Below are 18,725 nucleotides of genomic sequence, written 5' to 3'. Positions count from 1 at the left end.
GATGCAGGATGAAAGCATTAATACAATTTATTTTTGGCTGCTAGGACAGCTTCTGTGATGATGCCATGGAAGCTCACATTTTAATTGTAAACTAAGCTCTGAGACAATGCTTTGATGGTTTGCCTAGTTTATTTATTTTTTCCACTCCCTGCTTCATATGATTTGAAAAGGCTTCATCTTAAACCAGAAAGTTTTCTGGTGGGTAAAACCTTTGTTGAAAAACTTTGATGGCTTTATTAAGTGGAGCAACAACAATGTTGATGCAAAGGTTGCACACTACCCCCTATCTCTGCTGAGCAGTGCATGAAATTCCAGGGGGGTTCCAGGCATTCATCAAGAGTCGTGTTTCTGTTGAAAATCAAGATGCCGCAGAGGCTATAGTGTATTTAAGAAATATGGTTTATTTCTCGTCCTTCTCCTCCTCCTTCTGTGATCACTCATAGCTGTGCAAGATTGTCTTCCATAAACATGGTTTTAACAATGAGTCTGTAAGTGACTGTGGAGGCCAATTTTGGATCCACACATCTTTCCACAGTGGGGACATTGGTTTACAGACAGGAGTTGATCACGGTGTAGATTTGCCAAGCGTGCCTTCCTTTTAGCATGTTTCTCCCTTGCGTCCTGAGTTTGAGTGTCTTCAAAGCAAATGACACCTTTGGTAAAGGCTGTTCTCCAACTGGAGCGCTTGCAGGCCAGTGTTGTGTTTCCCAGTTGTCAGTGTTTATACTACATTTTTTTGCCTTGAGACAGTCTTTGAAACTCTTTTGTTGACCACCAGCATTACGCTTTCCATTTTTGAGTTCGGAATAGAGTAGTTGCTTTGGAAGACAATCATCAGGGCATCCACACAACATGACACATGAGTATAGATGGAGGTCCAGATCTTAAAGCATTGTCATCTCAAGAGTGGCTTGTTCTTCATAGCAGCCCAGCATTTTAGACAGAGTCACCCTAAGCACCATCCCTTTGTTTCTGCTTCCCAGCCAGCTCATTTGGTTGTTGCCCTTCAGCCCCCTCATGGTGTTCTCCTCAACTCCTCATCCTTATTCCCAGAATGCCTGCCAAATGCAGCCCTTCCCCTTCAGCCCCAGCCATTCTGAGACTGGTGCAAAAAGCACAATTCTCCTGTAGCATCACGGCAACAAACCTGCCGACTTTCCCATTGTTTTCCAAACTACACAGCCATCTGCACAACAGCCTTACTTATACTGATCACTTCTCTCCCTGGCTGGATCTAGACATGTCAAAGAAGTGATTCAGTTAAACGTGTTGTAAACTCACACAGGGAAATCCAGTGGGGAGAGATGGGACCATCTGTGTGTCATCTGGTGTCACAGTGTTATATTGTATATACAACACATATAAAATGTTTTTTTCTTTATCAATCTAGCTAAGTCCCCTTGTTAGGTTGATGCCCCCCCCCCCCCTGCCAAGTAGCTTCCTGGTCCCAGAAAACTGGTCTCACCTATATTTTAGCACTTTTGCTAAATACAATATCTGGCTCTCAGCATTTATTAAATGTAAGAACTTTGGGGAATCTGCACCCCCAACAAACTTATAACAATATTAGAATGACTGTTTGACTAATGGTTCACTTACATGATCATGACTTCTGTTGGTGTAGAATTTTCACCAATATACTTTATACTAGGTCAGATTTGTCCACTTAGCCCAGTATGGTCTACTCTGACTACCCACAGTTCTCCAACATCTCAGGCATTTGGTAGTATTGCTATACATACTTAATTTCCCAGACATATCCAGAATACTGCAGCCGGAAGCAGTGTGTGGTTGAAAATCGTCAAAATGCCCAGGAAAATCCAGACATATGGCAACCCCTGTCAGCAGTGTCGTTTATTCTCATTTTCCTTAAAAATTTTTTTTCAAAAACATCAAAATCTTTTCCAAAATGAGCTCAACAACTTTTGTGTCTGGATTTTCACCTTTTGAAATATGGCCATCCTAGCATTTGGTCTTTCTACTCACTGATCTTTTTAAACTAGAGATGCCACAGATTGAACCTGAGACCTTTTGAACGCAAACATTGTCTACAACAGAGCTAAGATCTTCTTGTAATTTCATCCTTGTTATTCATCCTTATGCAGAAGTGCTCTTATCTGTGCTGAACAACATGGCATGATTATTACCCTCAAATTCCTGCTGTATTTTATTCATTGCCTTATATTTGTTCCATATGTAACTATGTAAGAAGATGTGAGGAACCTTTGGCCATACAGAGCTTGCTGAACTGCAACTCCAATCAGTCTTGGCAAGCATGGTTCTGTGAAGGGAACAGGGGGTCTCCCAACAACTCTCAGCACCCTTAACAAATTACAGTTCCCAGAATTCCAGGGGGGGCATGACTGTTAAAATGGTAGCCTATAGATTTATTTCCTTCCCTCATTCTTACTGAGGCATTATTCTTAAGCACACTTACATGGCAGTTGGCCCCACTGAACTCAGTGGACTTTATGATTACATGTGCATAGGAGTACAGTGATACCTCGGGTTAAGTACTTAATTCTTTCCAGAGGTCCATTCTTAACCTGAAACTGTTCTTAACCTGAAGCACCACTTTAGCTAATGGGGCCTCCTGCTGCCGCCGTGCCGCCAGAGCACGATTTCTGTTCTTATCCTGAAGCAAAGTTCTTAACGTGAAGCACTATTTCTGGTCTGTAACCTGAAGCGTATGTAACCCGAGGTACCACTGTACACTGTTCATGAATATATTTATGTATCCTATTTAATATTTTTTTTATAAAAAAAACCTTGGAATCTTTCACTAATAAAATAACAAACTAATAAAAATACTAGGAGCCAGAAGATGGGGTAAAAATTCCCACTCAGCTATGAAGCTCACTGAGTGATCTTGGGCTAGTTATCCTCTTTTAGCAGAACTTACCTCACAGGGTTGTTGTGGTAAGAGAACCATGTATGCCACCACGAGATCCTTGGAAGCAAGGAGTAAGATCATTACAAAAATATAAAATACCTAATAAAAACACCAATCAATGTAAAATAGATATTCTTTCTTGGCAGGGGGAAATACACTTTGTGAACTAGATGGCTAAATTATTTGATTAGGTTCAATATTTCCCCAGATTTACAAAATAGGGAAGCTAATGCCTACATTTTTAAGCCAATGAATTTTTTAGTCCGTTCTCTAGGAAGATTGAATGCACAAACCCTTGGTGAACTGGGACTCTCATTAAGCATTCCTTCAGGTCCACAATCTACAAAACTTCCATAAATGGAAACCAGGTCAAATATGAAGTCTTTGTACATTAAAGGGGGGAGGAATCTTTGTTTCCTGACAGTGATCAATAGATTTCTAACTTTAGTCTTTTTGTATCAAGTGCCCTTATTAGAATAAATATCCAACTTCAGAGGTACTTTTTGCAGTGAATACAGGAAAAGTATATATTTCTGATTCATAAATTTATTTATTTATTAACTGGACATAATTGTAATCTGTCCTTCACCTGAAGGTCCCAGGGTGGAAATGCATATACACTTCAAAAACAATTTAAAAAAAAGAAACAACAGAATTATCAGAAAATAAAACAGAATTCCAGATTCTGTTAAGATCATCCTACTTGTGTGTAGGACCCCGGCAGAGACACATGCCCGACTGGCATTTTCTCTCCCTCTTGGTTGGTCATTCAGGAGCTTCAAAAGCTTTCTCCAGCCCGAACATCACAGTGACTGATGCCAAGAGGCATTAGCATGCTTAGGAACAGCAGAGTGTTAGCAGTTCACGTAACAAACTCAGCAGCACAAGATTTTGGCTAATATACTTTATTTACATATAATACACTCGGAGCATTCTGACTTAGCCCCTTCCTCTTTCTCATCAGACAGCAAATATAAGGTTACCAGATGTCCCTGTTTCCCAGGGACAGCCCCTGGATTTACAAATCAGTCCCCTGACAAAATCCTATCATTCCTAATGAAGTAGAAACGTGTCCCTGGATTCATTGAAAAATATCTTGTAACCTTAAGCAAAGAGAAAGAACAAAGGACAATAGTCCCACATCACAGAACACAGTAACACCAAAACATCCTGTCTCTGTCACTCCCCACTATGTGGAATGAAAACATACACCGTCATGTGATAACAACAATCCCATGACTTCAAGCACAGAGCAAGAATCCTAACAGATTCCAGTTAGAAATTAAACCAGCAGCAGTTCACCTCACCATTTCTGAAAAGCTTGGGCAAAGAGGTGTGTCTTTGCCTTCCAACAAAATGATGACATTGTCATGGTGAGACACACCTCAGAGGGGAGGCCATTCCAAAATCATGAAGCCACTGTCAAGAAAGCCTATCCAGTGATCCAGAAGACAACAGGCAAATTGTTTCAGAATTGATGTTATACATTATGCGAATGACCTGGAGAATCCACTAGCACTCTGGCCTTGGCATTTTGCACAACTTTCACCTTCCAGACCACCTAAAAGGGCAACTCCAGAGTATGCCCATGAACTCCTTTAGCTGCTAAACCAGCTCAAACTGGTCTGCATCCTTTTCTTTCTTTGGTTGGCAAACATTTCCCATCTGTTGATGTCCTCATCATGATACAATGCTGAGTATCAATGCCCATGATACAATGGGTTAAACCACAGAGCCTTGGACTTGCTGATCAGAAGGTCGGTGGTTCAAATCCCCATGACGGGGTGAGCTCCTGTTGCTGGGTCCCTGCTCCTGTCAACCTAGCACATTCGAAAGCATGTCAAAGTGCAAGTAGATAAATAGGTACCGTTCCGGTGTGAAGGTAAACGGCGTTTCCGTGCGCTGCTCTGGTTTGCCAGAAGCGGCTTAGTCATGCTCGCCACATGATCCGGAAGCTGTACGCCGGCTCCCTCGGCCAATAAAGCGAGATGAGCGCCACAACCCCAGAGTCAGCCACAACTGGACCTAATGGTCAGGGGTCCCTTTACCTTTTTACTTTCCATCTTGATTGATCTACGTTCATGTGTACTATGTTTAAGGATCAGGGCTTTTAAATACCCAATTCCACCTAATACTGTTTGTGAGAGGGCTGAATTAATGTAGTACCTCTGGGAAATAAAAATGCACTGCTTGTACAATGGAATTGCTCTTATGGTATATTACTACTTTTTAGATTCTGTATTCAGCATGATCAATGCTCTTATTAAAATGTTTGTAAATGAAACACCTAGACATATGGCTAAATTGTGCTTTCCAAACAACTCCTGCATGCTGGCAACTATGATTGTCATAAAATATATGGATATCCAATTTATTTTGGGTAGATTAAAATCATGCGCTCATAGCACATCAGTGACAGCTTTATACTTACATGGCTGGTCTGTGGAGTGAAGATAGAAAATGCAATTTAGCCAACTCCCGCTTACTTAATTAAATAAAGTCAAAAAGCAAAACCAGTCAGCCCCTACAAGGATATCAATCTCACTTGACTTACAAAACTCCTATGATGACTCAACCCCTAGTGTTAAATATATTAGAACTTTTTAAACCATGGGAAGACCCAAATTGGCTGATCAGCATCTTAATGAGCAGATTAATCTATATGATCCCAGAGCCTGAAACCTCATCACTCAGTGCCCTTTAAACATTAATTTTCATATTACAATAAACCACATAAGTGTTTTATAATTAAAAAGCTTTTGGTAAAATCTTCCTTTGTGGTCTTTTCCTCTGTTCAAGGAAGTATAGAGAGATAAATATCACACACACCCAATTTCTTCTCTCTCTTTTTACTAACGAGTATATTACTTATGGATTATGTAGGGTCTTTCCTGTCTATGAAATATTGCCTGATCTGTTGTGTGTAGTAAGGAGTGAGTAATTCGCAGGTACCGCATAAGATCTGTCAACTGTGGCAGAATGTCAAAGGCTGACAACAAGCTTAATCAGAAACCATCAACCCAACTGAGGGCCACAGACGTTCAGATCAGAAGCAGCATTTCTTATATCCTTTGTTGTTGTTTAGTCGTTTAGTCGTGTCCAACTCTTCATGACCCCATGGACCAGAGCACACCAAGCACAGAGCATCCTTAAGTTTGCCAATATTGGAACTGCAGTTCTCAAAGCTCCTATTCTGCACTCAGGTCCTGCTTGCATCTGGCCACTATGAAGGTAGGGTGCTGGACCAAACAGGCCTTCTGGCTGATCCAGCAGGGCTCTTCTTATGAACATCTAATTCACCCTACTCTAGACTCCCTGAGTACAGAATACATTTTTGCCAGTTCCTCTTGTCTAAACTTACTAAAAGGAGACAGAATGAGCATTGTGATACAGTGCAAGAAGTCTCTGAAGCACTTTTGACTCTATGGCCCTGCTCTGTGGCTATCTGCCTCATGCTGTTCAAGCCATCCTGTTCACTTTTACCCATTTTGGTCCTTTCAGCTAGATGCAGTCAACTCAGCCTAGCCAGTCTGCACAATGCACCCTCCATTCATTGATCCTCATATTCAGACATACCAGATTGCCTTGAACAGAAGCTTAGCTTGACTCCAGTGCCCCATATCCATCACCTTTTAGCTGTAATGCAAACATTCCTCAATGTATCCCACTGTTACACATCTCGTGCTGAGTGTTCAGCTTTCACCCACTCCAAACATCAACTGGGAGGAAGAGAGGAAGACTGAAAATATGGGGAGGGAAATGTTTGTTGGTCTCAGTGCTAGTTTTATACCTTTTTATGACATAGCCTCTAGCTACAATACACAACACAATTCCTCTCATTGATGTCCAGGATAGGATTACTTTGGAACAGGCTCTTTGGATTCCTATTTACATTTGAAAGGTGAAGCAAACAGCAAGGTTTGGAAAAATGGATAAAAGGCAATTAAAGCCTAGTTGGGTGCAGAAGAAACAGAATACTTGATGGCTTTGAATGACAGCAATTAAAATTCAACTCAGTGGCATTTGTGTTCATTATGTATATTGCTTAGGAAAGTATAGAACCTTCCATCGCCCCCAGGGTCTTTTGGTTTTGTCTATCATGAATAGAAATCTGAACCTCAGTCACCTGTCTTGAGTCTGTCTCCTTTTTTGGGGGGGGGGTATGAAATGAGTTACTTCCTCACCCTGCCCCATTAGTCTTCTGGATTTTATTGAGCTGATCTACACTAGAAAGCTGTTGGACTCATAAGTATTTTACCACCTCACTATAAAACTCCTAACTATGCTGAAAAGTATCATCTCTATTTAGAATCATCCATAATATCAGTTTACCTAAAGTACATATAATACAGTGGTACCTCAGGTTAAGTACTTAATTCGTTCCGTAGGTCCGTACTTAACCTGAAACTGTTCTTAACCTGAAGCACCACTTTAGCTAATGGGGCCTCCTGCTCCTGCTGCGCCGCCTGAGCACGATTTCTGTTCAATTTTGTGGGTGGTCCACTCCCAAACAGAAGCCATGTGTGATAAAGGACATTGGTCTCTGACAAACTGGCTGTGTCTCTCATTGGTTCAAAAGAGCCAGGGGACACTCCTTCCAAGGAGAGGGGCTGCCATTTCAGCTTTGTTCCATTAGAGGTCCAGAACAGATCTTTCATTGCCACAGGGAAGCTGACTGTCTTTGCTGAGATGATTGTGCTGCTATTAATTTAGATAGTTGTAGTCAGTTTTTGGAGTTGTTTAGCTCCTTTTTGCTCTCAGTATTTATGCTGGACCTTATTGCTCTCTTCCTTATATTAATAATAAAGTTGCACAATTGGACTAGAGTGGTATGTGTGCACTTGCTGGTCTTGGGATTTGGAAATCCCCATGCACCTAGATTGCTTTTGGTTTCACGCTATTGGAGGTCTACAACCAGGGCTGGAAAAGCCAGTAATTTGCTCTATTATTGTGGAGAAACAGAGCGCTGGACAGCTGGATTTACAATTACTTTACAATTAATTGGATATTTCTGGTTTCCCCTCTTGTTTCTTGGGCTGGAAATGACTAAAAGACAGGGGCTAGGTAGCAGCAAGTACTGGATAGTAAGACCCATCTGACCATAGCAGTCAACTTTCCCCCCTTTTTAAAGAGAAATTCCCTTATTCCGAATAGGATTCCTCGCAAGAAAAGGGAAAAGTTGACAGCTATGCATCTGACAGCACTGCAGGGCTGTTGTGCAGCAGTGGAGCTGGTAAGGCTTTCCTGAGCATCCCTCATTCTCCATAAGGGACACAGTCCTGATGTGGGACTGGAAGCCTCACTGCAGCTTACTGAGACAGGGCAGCAGTAATGTCAAGATGATATAGGCACACCAGTGGAGCCAATTTGACACTCCTGCTGGTGTGCCCAAGCCACCCCAGCTTCCACCACCCTGTCTCACCACCACACCATCCCAGCAAGCAGCCAGTTCCGGACCAGCAGCCTGCTCAGTTCAGGGACAGATGGCTTCTACTGAGATTAAACTGAGGAGAAAACCCTTTGGGAAATCCCCAGTGAAGCAATGCGCCATTGAAATATCTGCCAGAGGGGGAAGTCACACATAGTCACACATCATCCCAAGCAGCTTGTCACAGGAAACAGCAGATAAAAAAAGAATTGAAGAAGCACAGAGCCCTAAAGTAGTCTTCCCCAAACTTTTTATACTCCAGATGGTTTGTACATCAATCCCCATTACACCTGACCTTGCAGGCTGCAACTCATGACAACTGGAGTCAAAAACAACTGGAAGACATGTTAGGATATTTCCGTTCCACCTTAAAAGGGAGCAGGATGTTTGTGTCACAGCCTGCATATTTCCTGTTTCACAGGATATTTCTGTTGTCTCTTTGCTTTTGTTTCCCTCTTCGTGCCTGAACACTGAAGCAGGCGGTCATGTTTTTTCTTTGTTCTGACCAACGCTGCATAAACTTGTAAATATGCTCTCCTGCGTGCATCTTTTGCTGTGCATTATCTGTTGATAAGAGTGTGCATCAGTTCCAGAATGTGGGACTATTTCTGGAGCTCGTGTCGCTAATTGCTGATACTGCGTGTCTACGGGAGATCGATGGATCGTCCGGCAGCTGGCTTGGGGGCCATGATGGACTTTGTCTCCCTGGCAGTATCCCAACAAGACATTGGAGAACACTGTGATAAAGCCAGAAGAACTCCAGGCCAACACTCTTTAAAAAGGATAAGACATATTCTGCTAATTGCCTGATTACTTAACCTGCTGTCCTTCAAAAATCCTGCCCAGCTTTCTTCAAGAGCTTTAGAAAGGCTAGGCCTCCATGAAGCAGTCCAATACTTTATTAACTGGGCTTTAGGTACCTCCCACTTCAACATCCATACCTGTTGGAAGAAAATGGGCATGATACAGTAAAAGTAATTAGATCTTTTTTACTCCCACCTCTCACCAAACTCTCTTTTTGTCTTATATCAATTGTTCCTCTTTTATATATGTTTATGTCTTATCAGAAGAAGATGATCATAGGTCTTCTTCATTCTTCACAACAAGAGAAAGAAATTCAATTTACTATTTCACTTTTATTACCCTTGTAACTCTCGTCAGGTAGATCTATCTAGCTGAAAGTATTTCTCGGTTTGAAAACCATTCTGTAAATGAAACTGTCCTTTCATTCCAGTCCAACACATCTCTGTTTTAATAAAGAATTCAGCTCCCCATTGAGACTGTTTTGACAGAACAATACAATTGCTTTTGTTTGCCATTTAATTTGCAACCAGGATCAATAGAGTTAGATGTAAACACTATTGGCATTAAAGCCCTCAAATTCTAGGGGAAATGGAGGTTAAATTGTAAACAAAATATTTCATTGGCATTGATCTCAAAAGCATGCTGACAGGGCTTCTGAAAAATTATCAACATCCACATATAAATCTTGCTAAAGTGACAAGAGATGGATTTGATTATTCTACTTTGAAACCCTTATTCCTTTAAGGCTGCAAGTGTTTGTCAATTTATAAATGAATTATGTTTCCATTTGATCCATACTGCAACTATTCTGGGTGATTATCTAGGGTTAATCATGTTATATGAGTGAGTGGTTATTTGGCTTCCAATTTAGAAGAAAATGTCCTATACTCATGGCCTCATGGTATGAGGTTTCAAGTAACCAAGGTGCACTAAAAACTTCTCAGTTGTATACAACAGATGGAATGCATCCGAGTAAAAACAATTTCAACCTTAAAATGACCATTTTATTTGGTGTGTGATACTGGTCAAGTTTTCAGTTAGCTTTTTCCATACTAAGGGTGAGATATAGGAGAGAACTTTGGGCTAATTGGCATTTACCTGTATGCAGTTTTTGCTGCAGGATTTTGGGGGCCCTTGACACAGCAGCCCCAAAGGGCTTTCTTAACCTGAAAGAGGCAGAATGTGTAAAGAGAATTTTTTAAGACTGCATGAGATCATCTTGGATACTCAGTACAAAGTGTTAACGAGCAGTCAACACCATTAGGGGTAGGGGTTCCTTTGCTAGTCTTGGGCCCTAGCAAATGTCCAGCTTTGCCATCCTGGCAAAGTCCACGTAAGAAGGGATCATATCATTGCCACCACCCTCCTAGTTCCTTCATCCTTGGACCATGTAAGATCACATGAAGCTTGGTGGATGATCCTGGGCCAGTCACTGTCTCTCACAGGATTATTGTAACCCAGGAATGGATAGACTTCAAACCACCTCTAAATGGAAGTATGGGGACCATGATATCAAACAGAAGGCACTGAAATACTTCAAGGTAAACGGTAAAGGACCCCTGACAGTTAAGTGCAGTCACAGACGACTCTGGGGTTGTGGTGCTCATCTCACTTTACAGGCCGAGGGAACCAGCATTTGTCTGCAGACAGTTTTTCTGGGTCATGTGGCCAGCATGACTAAGCCACTTCTGGTGCAACGGAACACTGAAATCAGAGCAGCGCACGGAAATGCCGTTTACCTTCCTGCCGGAGTGGTACCTACTTATCTACTTGCACTTTTGGCGTGCTTTTGAACCAGATTATGTAGCTCTAGACCTCTCCATTCTGCTCCATAGATGTCTCATTTCATTTGCAACTAGAAAGCAGGGGCAGTTTACGTTGTGTCCCCCAGCTGTTGTTTGACTCTAATTCTCATCAGCATGGCCAAGGGTGATGGGGAGATGGTGCCCAATAACTATTGGCCACCCCATTCTAATGTCTATTAAAAGCATAGGCACATGATAGACAAGAGACTGGAAATATAAATTTAACTGAAATCCAATCTTGAATTGACACTTAGGCTGCTTTCCAAGCCTCTTGCTTATTTTATTGACAAATGTCTGTTCGATTATTCTTTTTGGAGAGTTACAGGGTTTGAGAAGAATGTAGCTGAGCATTTGGAGATGCTGACTATGTCAATATGATGAGAACTCATGCATGAATGCAGGGAATAAGAGAGAAGGTCAACAAAGTCAAACATGAATCCTGGCCTGAGACGGCTTCTCATCTTTTGAAGCTGATGTGTGAAATATTTCTGGGAAGTGTCACCAAAACTTTCTTGAGCATATTTTAGTGAATTCTAAAGAAAAGCATTTATTTATATTATTTATTTTTATACTGCTTTTCATTTTTTTAAAAAAAATGAAGCGGTGTATGTCGCAATGTAAAAAATCAACAATTTTTAAAATAATAAGAGATTATGCTTAATCAATAACAATCATAAAGACAATAAACCTAAAGCTAACAGATTAAGAACAGGATGGTCTTATTTGTCAGCAAAGGCCTGGGAAAATAACTGAGTTTTCAGCAGGTGCCAAAATGCCACCAAAGTGGGCATATGCCATAACTCAGAGGGGAGATGGTTCCATAGAAATGGCAGTAAAACAAAAAAGGTCCTCCCCCTGGTTGTCCCATGATGAGGCAATCATTAGGGCCTTACTAGCTGACCTCAGTGACAGAGTAGGATGATATGGGTGGAAGAACTCCATAAAATACTCCAGACCCAAGTTGTTTCAGGCTTTCTAAGTCAGTACAATAACCTTAAATGTGGCTCAGTAGCACATTAGCAACCAGTGCAGCTCTTTTAAGAGAGTTGTTACATGCACATGTTAAGATAATCTACTTAGGAGCCTAGCTACAGTATTCTGCACTAGCTGCTGCTTCCAAACCAGCCATAAGGGTTGCCCTACACAGAGTGCATTGCAGTAATCCAACTGGGGACTTACCAGTGCATGGGTCACAGTAGCAAGGCCAGCAATGGCAATAGTTGGAGAATCGGCTGCTAAAGGACCCTCTTAATCACTGCAACCACCTGGGACTCCAATTACAAGCATGGATCCAGAAACACCATTTGTGAATACCCATTGTAATTTAACCAGTATAATATGTTTGCATGTGTACAATCTATTGTGCAGAATAGAATGCAGATGTATCCATGTACCTAACCTTTTTGCATAAAAGAACCATCAGACTTGTTGGTTGTCAAAACCTGCCTTCTTTTGTTTGTTTGTTTTTGGGTGGGGTTTTTATTAGACATTGATAACTGATTCTTTTTCATGATACTGGCAATTTGCTGTATTCAGGATTAGAAAGAGAATTCCAGCCTGTAGTTACATTGTGTAGAGACATAAATGACACTGGGATTTTCAAATATTAATTCTGAATTGGAATATGATTTAATACAGTGGTACCTCAGGTTGAGTACTTAATTCATTCCGGAGGTCCGTACTTAACCTGAAACTGTTCTTAACCTGAAGCACCACTTTAGCTAATGGGGCCTCCTGCTGTTGCCGCGCCGCCGGAGCACGATTTCTGTTCTCAACCTGAAACAAAGTTCTTAACCTGAAGCACTGTTTCTGGGTTAGTGGAGACTGTAACCTGAGGTACCAAGGTATATCTGCAGAGTGGTCCATGTCCAAAATCTTCCAGAGCTCAGACATTCATGTTAACTGACGGACCCAGCTAATGGGGCCTCCCGCTGCCGCCACACGATTTCTGTTCTCATCCTGAAGCAAAGTTCTTAATCCGAGGTAATATTTCTGGGTTAGCGGAGTCTGTAACCTGAAGCGTATGTAACCTGAAGCGTATGTAACCTGAGGTACCACTGTATGCTCTATTTAATATGCTCCAGTTGTAAAATGTTGATAATAGTGCTCATAAGAAATTGTGAGAACACAAATGACAGAGAGTAAGTAAGAGAGAGTGATTGGCCTAACACCACCACAAAGTGACATTAGATCATAAGAAGAGGCTGCTGGATCAGATCAATGGCCCATCTATTCAAGCATCCTATTCTCACAGATGCCTGTGAGAAACCCCCAGTCAGAATTTGAGCACTAGAGAACTCTCCCCTCTTGCAGTTTCCTACAGCTGATAATTGAAAGTATTGCTGTTTCCGACTGACATATAACACTCCTCTTAAAGCTCACAACAAATCTATAACTCTGAGTCCTGTTAGGTTTCTTTTATGTATAATGAATGTCCCTAAGGAATGAGATGAGTGGGTGCAATAGAGGACAAAACTCCAGTTGTGTAAAAGAGGGAATATCAGCAAGCGTTGATTTTCTCACCTCTGCGATACTGCGATGGAACAAGCTGTATCTGCTAAAATCTCTTTTATGCAACTGCTAAAGAAACAACTCCCTTGTCACATTTTATTTCTCGTCCCATTACAGTAGCCTGGACACCGAACCTCGGGTTGAGGTGGGATTTGTCCCCAAGGGTGGCAGATTTCACAAGAATAAATGTACTGCCTTGTTCTCCTGTGCAACAAGCAGATCCAAGCAGTTTTCATTCTTGAACCAGAAACCCTCCTGCCAATCATCGGGGAGTGGATATATCTTTTCTTAAATGGTTGTGGCTGACTCTGACAAAATGTCTGTTGCTGAGCTCTTTTTAAAACATGCTTTCCACTGCTATTTTGCGAAAGGATTTCAGCTGTTTTCTGGTGGGGCTCCAGTGCCTTTACAAGCTCTGTGAGAAGCAGAAATTCAGCCAAGAGAAACTTGCCTAGGAATGGAGTTGCAGTGATGCAAACAACTTTACTTGCTCATTTTTCTGCTTTCTTGTGGATGTGAAAGCACCCGAGCCCTGCTGGGAAAACCCATTGGCAGCCCTGCCTATATTGCTACAATCAATCCAGATTTCTCTTTTTTTAACACCTATTGTATATTGTCAAATGGCACGTATGAAAATCCCACTGTGGCTCCTCTTCTATCAACCTATATTTTCAAAGTAAAAAGAAGAAGAAAACCCCACTTGCTTAGATCAGTAGACTAGTTCTACTTAAATTATTGCCATAACTTTGCATGCAATGGGAACTCAGATTCATAAATGGGTAGATCAGTGAATAAAGGGAGAGGTAACTTATCATGAAATGCATTTTCTATAATGTTTTTCTTTCATTTTTATTGCTGTTTCATTGTTCCAGATCTTTACGAGCCACTCTAAGCATAATTGTGTGTCAATATTTCAAATTTTTCAATATTCCAAAAGCTGCCCATGCAGCTGATGTGTTGTGGTATATGCTAGAAACGCATCAATTTTTGATAAGCATGGGCTTCCTGTAGTCTATTCCCATCACTCCAGCTATAATTATCTGCCTCAGGCTACTGTTCAGAACCTTGCAAGTTTAATGCATGCTTCAGCATTCTGCCCCCCCCGCTTTGTAGGGAATACATATATTCTACCAAGTCACCTTTTTAAAGTTGTTTAGTCATTTTAGAGCATTATTCAAAGGGTTTTTGCACACACACCAATACGCTTTCGTGTGTGTGTGTTTTAAAAAAGCTTCAGTATGTATCACCCCAGGATTATTGCTCCTTGATAAACACACACCCTGTGCTAACAAAATCAGGGACACTTTTTGTTTATTTAAAACATTTTTATACACATACACATGTGCGCGCATGCAGCCCCAATGATTACAACAATAAATTAAATTCATGTGATTACCTCCCAACACATTAAAATGCATGGGTAAACAAAAACACTGTCCCTGGCACCTAAATTTTGGAGTCAGGCAAGTCTTTACAGGGAAGACTTCTATTGTCCTGTTCAAAACAGGCCACTCACCAATTCTCAATCCAAGAACTGATCATTTAACCAGGATTTAGCTTTAGTTTATTAGTCCTTGTGCAGCCCTCTACAGCACCCAGGAACTGCTTCAGCACCTACACATCTGTACCCAGCTCAGAAGACAAAGAGAATGGCACTTCATCCCAGATTTTGATAAAACCACACCTGGGATGATTTCTCCTTCTTTCCAACTGGTAAAGTTTGAATCTAAGCCTGCTTCCTCAGAAGTCACACACACATATGACCATGTAGTATGATACACCATTACATAATGTCATTCTAAGACTCTCTGAGGGGAGAAAACAGTGACTGATAGTAAGAGGTATTTAGTACTGTTGTAGTTCTGAATATAGGCGCTCAATTGTCTTAAGGTCTGTGTGAGAGGTGCGTGCTGCCAAAGCCGGCATAGATAAAACTCCAGGCTCACTGCCAGTTACAATCTTTTTGATTTATTTACAAAGTTCAAAAGAACGTTTCCAGAGCTTCAAAGCATGTCCGACCCTGTCGGCAAAGATGCCTTGTCTGGGTTTTTTTTTACGTTTTCTTGACCAACAAGTCGGCGGAAACCCCGCCTCTGATTTCCTCTGTTCAAAGAATAACTAGTTCCGGGCTCAGCCTCCCCCCTCCCTGCCTCCTCTTCGCTGTCAGACGACAGACTACTAATTATCTCTTTCGGCTCTCTATAAGTGCTGGTCTCTCCCCTTAGCTCTTTTGCCGTTTGCCTCTCCCTGACAGTCTGTCTGCATCTATTCAAGTTTACCATATGAATATGTGAAGGATATAGAACTCATGTCTCTGAAATCTAAAATGCTCAAATTGGTAACTTAGCACAGCATAAATATATGTCTCTGTGTATCACTTGTGTTCTATGCCTGGTGTACCAGATGAGTATTTCAGTTGATTATACAGTGGTACCTCAGGTTAAAAACTTAATCCGTACTGGAGGTCTGTTCTTAACCTGAAACTGTTCTTAACCTGATGTACCATTTTAGCTAATGGGGCCTCCTGCTGCTGCCACGCGATTTCTGTTCTCATCCTGAAGCAAAGTTCTTAACCCGAGGTACTATTTCTGGGTTAGCGGAGTCTGTAACCTGAAGCATCTGTAACCCGAGGTACCACTGTATCGATTTCCACCTCCCTATCATTTCCCTTAGAGGAAATACAGGCTTGAGGTATGTCACAAGCACACATGATCAAGGCTGCAGCATTCAACAAAATGTATCAATGAGCACAAATCTGAAATCTAGAAGAGTATTTTGTTAGTTTCCAAATTAAGGACTGCTCTTGACCAACGGGCAATTTGAATACATTATAGCTGCTCGTTCCGTCTGGAGATTTCTCTCTCTTTCTCGATAGTATTGACAAAACTCCACAGAGCTCTCATACATAGATTCATTGAATATAATCAGGGCACACGTAGAAATATTATTCACATTCCAATAGGCTGTTCTTTGGCTCTGAATGAAGATGGTTAGAAGCTTTTTATGAAGTTCTCTGTGAAGCTCTGTAAGGACGAGGTGAGCTCGCCCTTCTTCTTGGGTATGCCATAACTAGACTGTCACTAGATTACAAAGGAGGAAGAGAGGTTTCTTCTCGGTCTGGCCAGAGTCAATAGAAGGGAGGTATTTTCCTGCTCTCTGGCAGAGCCAGTAGAAAGTAGAATACTGCTGTGCCTACATTTCCCAACCTGCCCTTGGGGTCTAAAAAGGAGGAAAGGCACTATCTTTTCTTAAAAGGGCAGCGTTGTTCCTTTTTACCTTCTACCTAATACTAATACACAGATTTGCTGTCACTAAATAACTGAACCCTGTGGGGGCAGAACACGGCTTATAAAACTTGCACTGAGGCACCTCACTCAGCTTTATCTCTAAGCCACTTGTGTTTTTCTGTGGGAATGAACCAAAAACCCAGAGCCTCTGGGTAAATTGCAAATTACTTCTTACTTTGAACCATTTGTAAGAACTGACATTCACAAATTTTCTCTTCACAAGAAGTTAAGTGAACCTTGTCTTGAGCAATATATCCTCCAGTTGTAATGGAGCCGAGAGCATGTATGTGGCGTTGTACTGCATTGATTTTAAACTGCTGAGAGCCAGGCTCTCATTAGCGGCATCATTGCTAAAATGTGTGTGTGTGTGTGTGTGTGTGTGTGTGCATGTGTGCTTGTGAAATCTGAGGTGCTTCATTCCTCCTGTTTAATGGCTGCCAGCAGGAAAGACTTATTGTGGTTGTGATGTATATGACAGGAGAAAGGGAGAAGAGAGAGAAAAGCAGAGAATGGATGAACTGTCCATTTGGGTTTCCTCTGCTGCCATTGACAATCAAGCTAGTGATTGAAAAAGCACAGTCACACATCTTCATGCTCAGGGCATAACCTTCCGCTGCTGTATAAGAACCTAGGAAAAACCCTGCTGGACCAATCCAATGGTCCATCTATGTTCTCAACCTTGGGTCCCCAGATGTTGTTGGACCACAACTCCCATCATTCCTATCCTGCATGGCCAGTGGTGAGGAATGATGGCAGTTGTGGTCCAACAACATCTGGGGACCCATGGTAGAGAAAGGCTGATCTAATCTAACAAGGTGCTTAGCACTGTGATGAACTGGATGCCTTGGGGAAGCCTGTTATGTCTGAGGGTATTTCAAAGCCCAAAAGCAGGATATAAAGGCAACAGCTCTTCCCTGCTGTTGTTCCCCAGCAACTGGTACTCACAGAGGAAAACTGCCTCTGAACTCAGAGGTGGTATATACCAGTCATGACCAGTAGACCAATACTACAGTACTACCAATACTGCAATGCAGATCCCCAGTAACAAGGATTGATTCATACTCTGTTTAAGATGTGTTTACACTCCTACTTGCTGTGCACTGTGTTTCCAGGGCTGAGTTTTTAGTCCATGTTCACATGACATTATCACAAGCTGTCAGGGAACTGCCATCAGTACTGGAGGGAGAGCGCAAAAGAGGGATTCCAGAGAGCGTCCAGGGATCAGGAGAAGCAGCCCATCTTCTGAGGAAGAGAATCAGCGTAGCACCAGTGGAGAAGGGGGGCAGGTGGGGGAAGTGGCGAGGCGGTCCCATGACTCCTTGCCTGGGACCAGCGGGGAGAGTAGGGGTCCTCCGTTGCCCACGCCCTCCCTGCGCAGAAGGCTTTCACGCAGAGAGGGTAGGCGGAGACTAGGCGTCAAAGAGCTTCTTTGCTAGAAGAAGTTTAAGAAACGCCCACTCACGGATTCTGCCAGCGACTGAGTCAGCCACGGGTGAGTGGTGGTCCGGACAGATGAGGTTCACTTTGGCAGCCCAGCCAGGTGTTTGCATCCAGCCGGGGAGATAGGTACCTGCTTACGCACGAGCAACCCCTTAGAAACCATTGCACAAGCATATATGTATCCTGCACTGACTACCAATTATTTTCTGGGTCCCATTCAAATAACAACAACAACAACAACAACAACAACAACAACAACAACTTATACCCCGCCCATCTTGCTGGGCCTCTACAGCCACTCTGGGTGGCTTCCAACAGGATATTAAAAACACAATAAAACATCAAACATCAAAAACTTCCCTAAACAGGGCTGCCTTTAGATGTCTTCTAAAAGTCAGATAGTTGTTTTCCCCTTGACATCTGGTGGGAGGGTGTTCCATAGGGCGTGCACCACTACCAAGAAAGCCCTCTGTCTAGTTCCCTGTAACCTCACTTCTCGCAGTGATGGAACCACCAGAAGACCCTCAGTGCTGGACCTCAGTGTCTGGGCTGAACGA

This window comes from Podarcis muralis, chromosome 9 (genome assembly GCF_964188315.1).
Source record: "Podarcis muralis chromosome 9, rPodMur119.hap1.1, whole genome shotgun sequence".
Lineage (NCBI taxonomy): Eukaryota > Metazoa > Chordata > Lepidosauria > Squamata > Lacertidae > Podarcis > Podarcis muralis.
Note: the sequence above shows the minus strand (reverse complement) of the source record.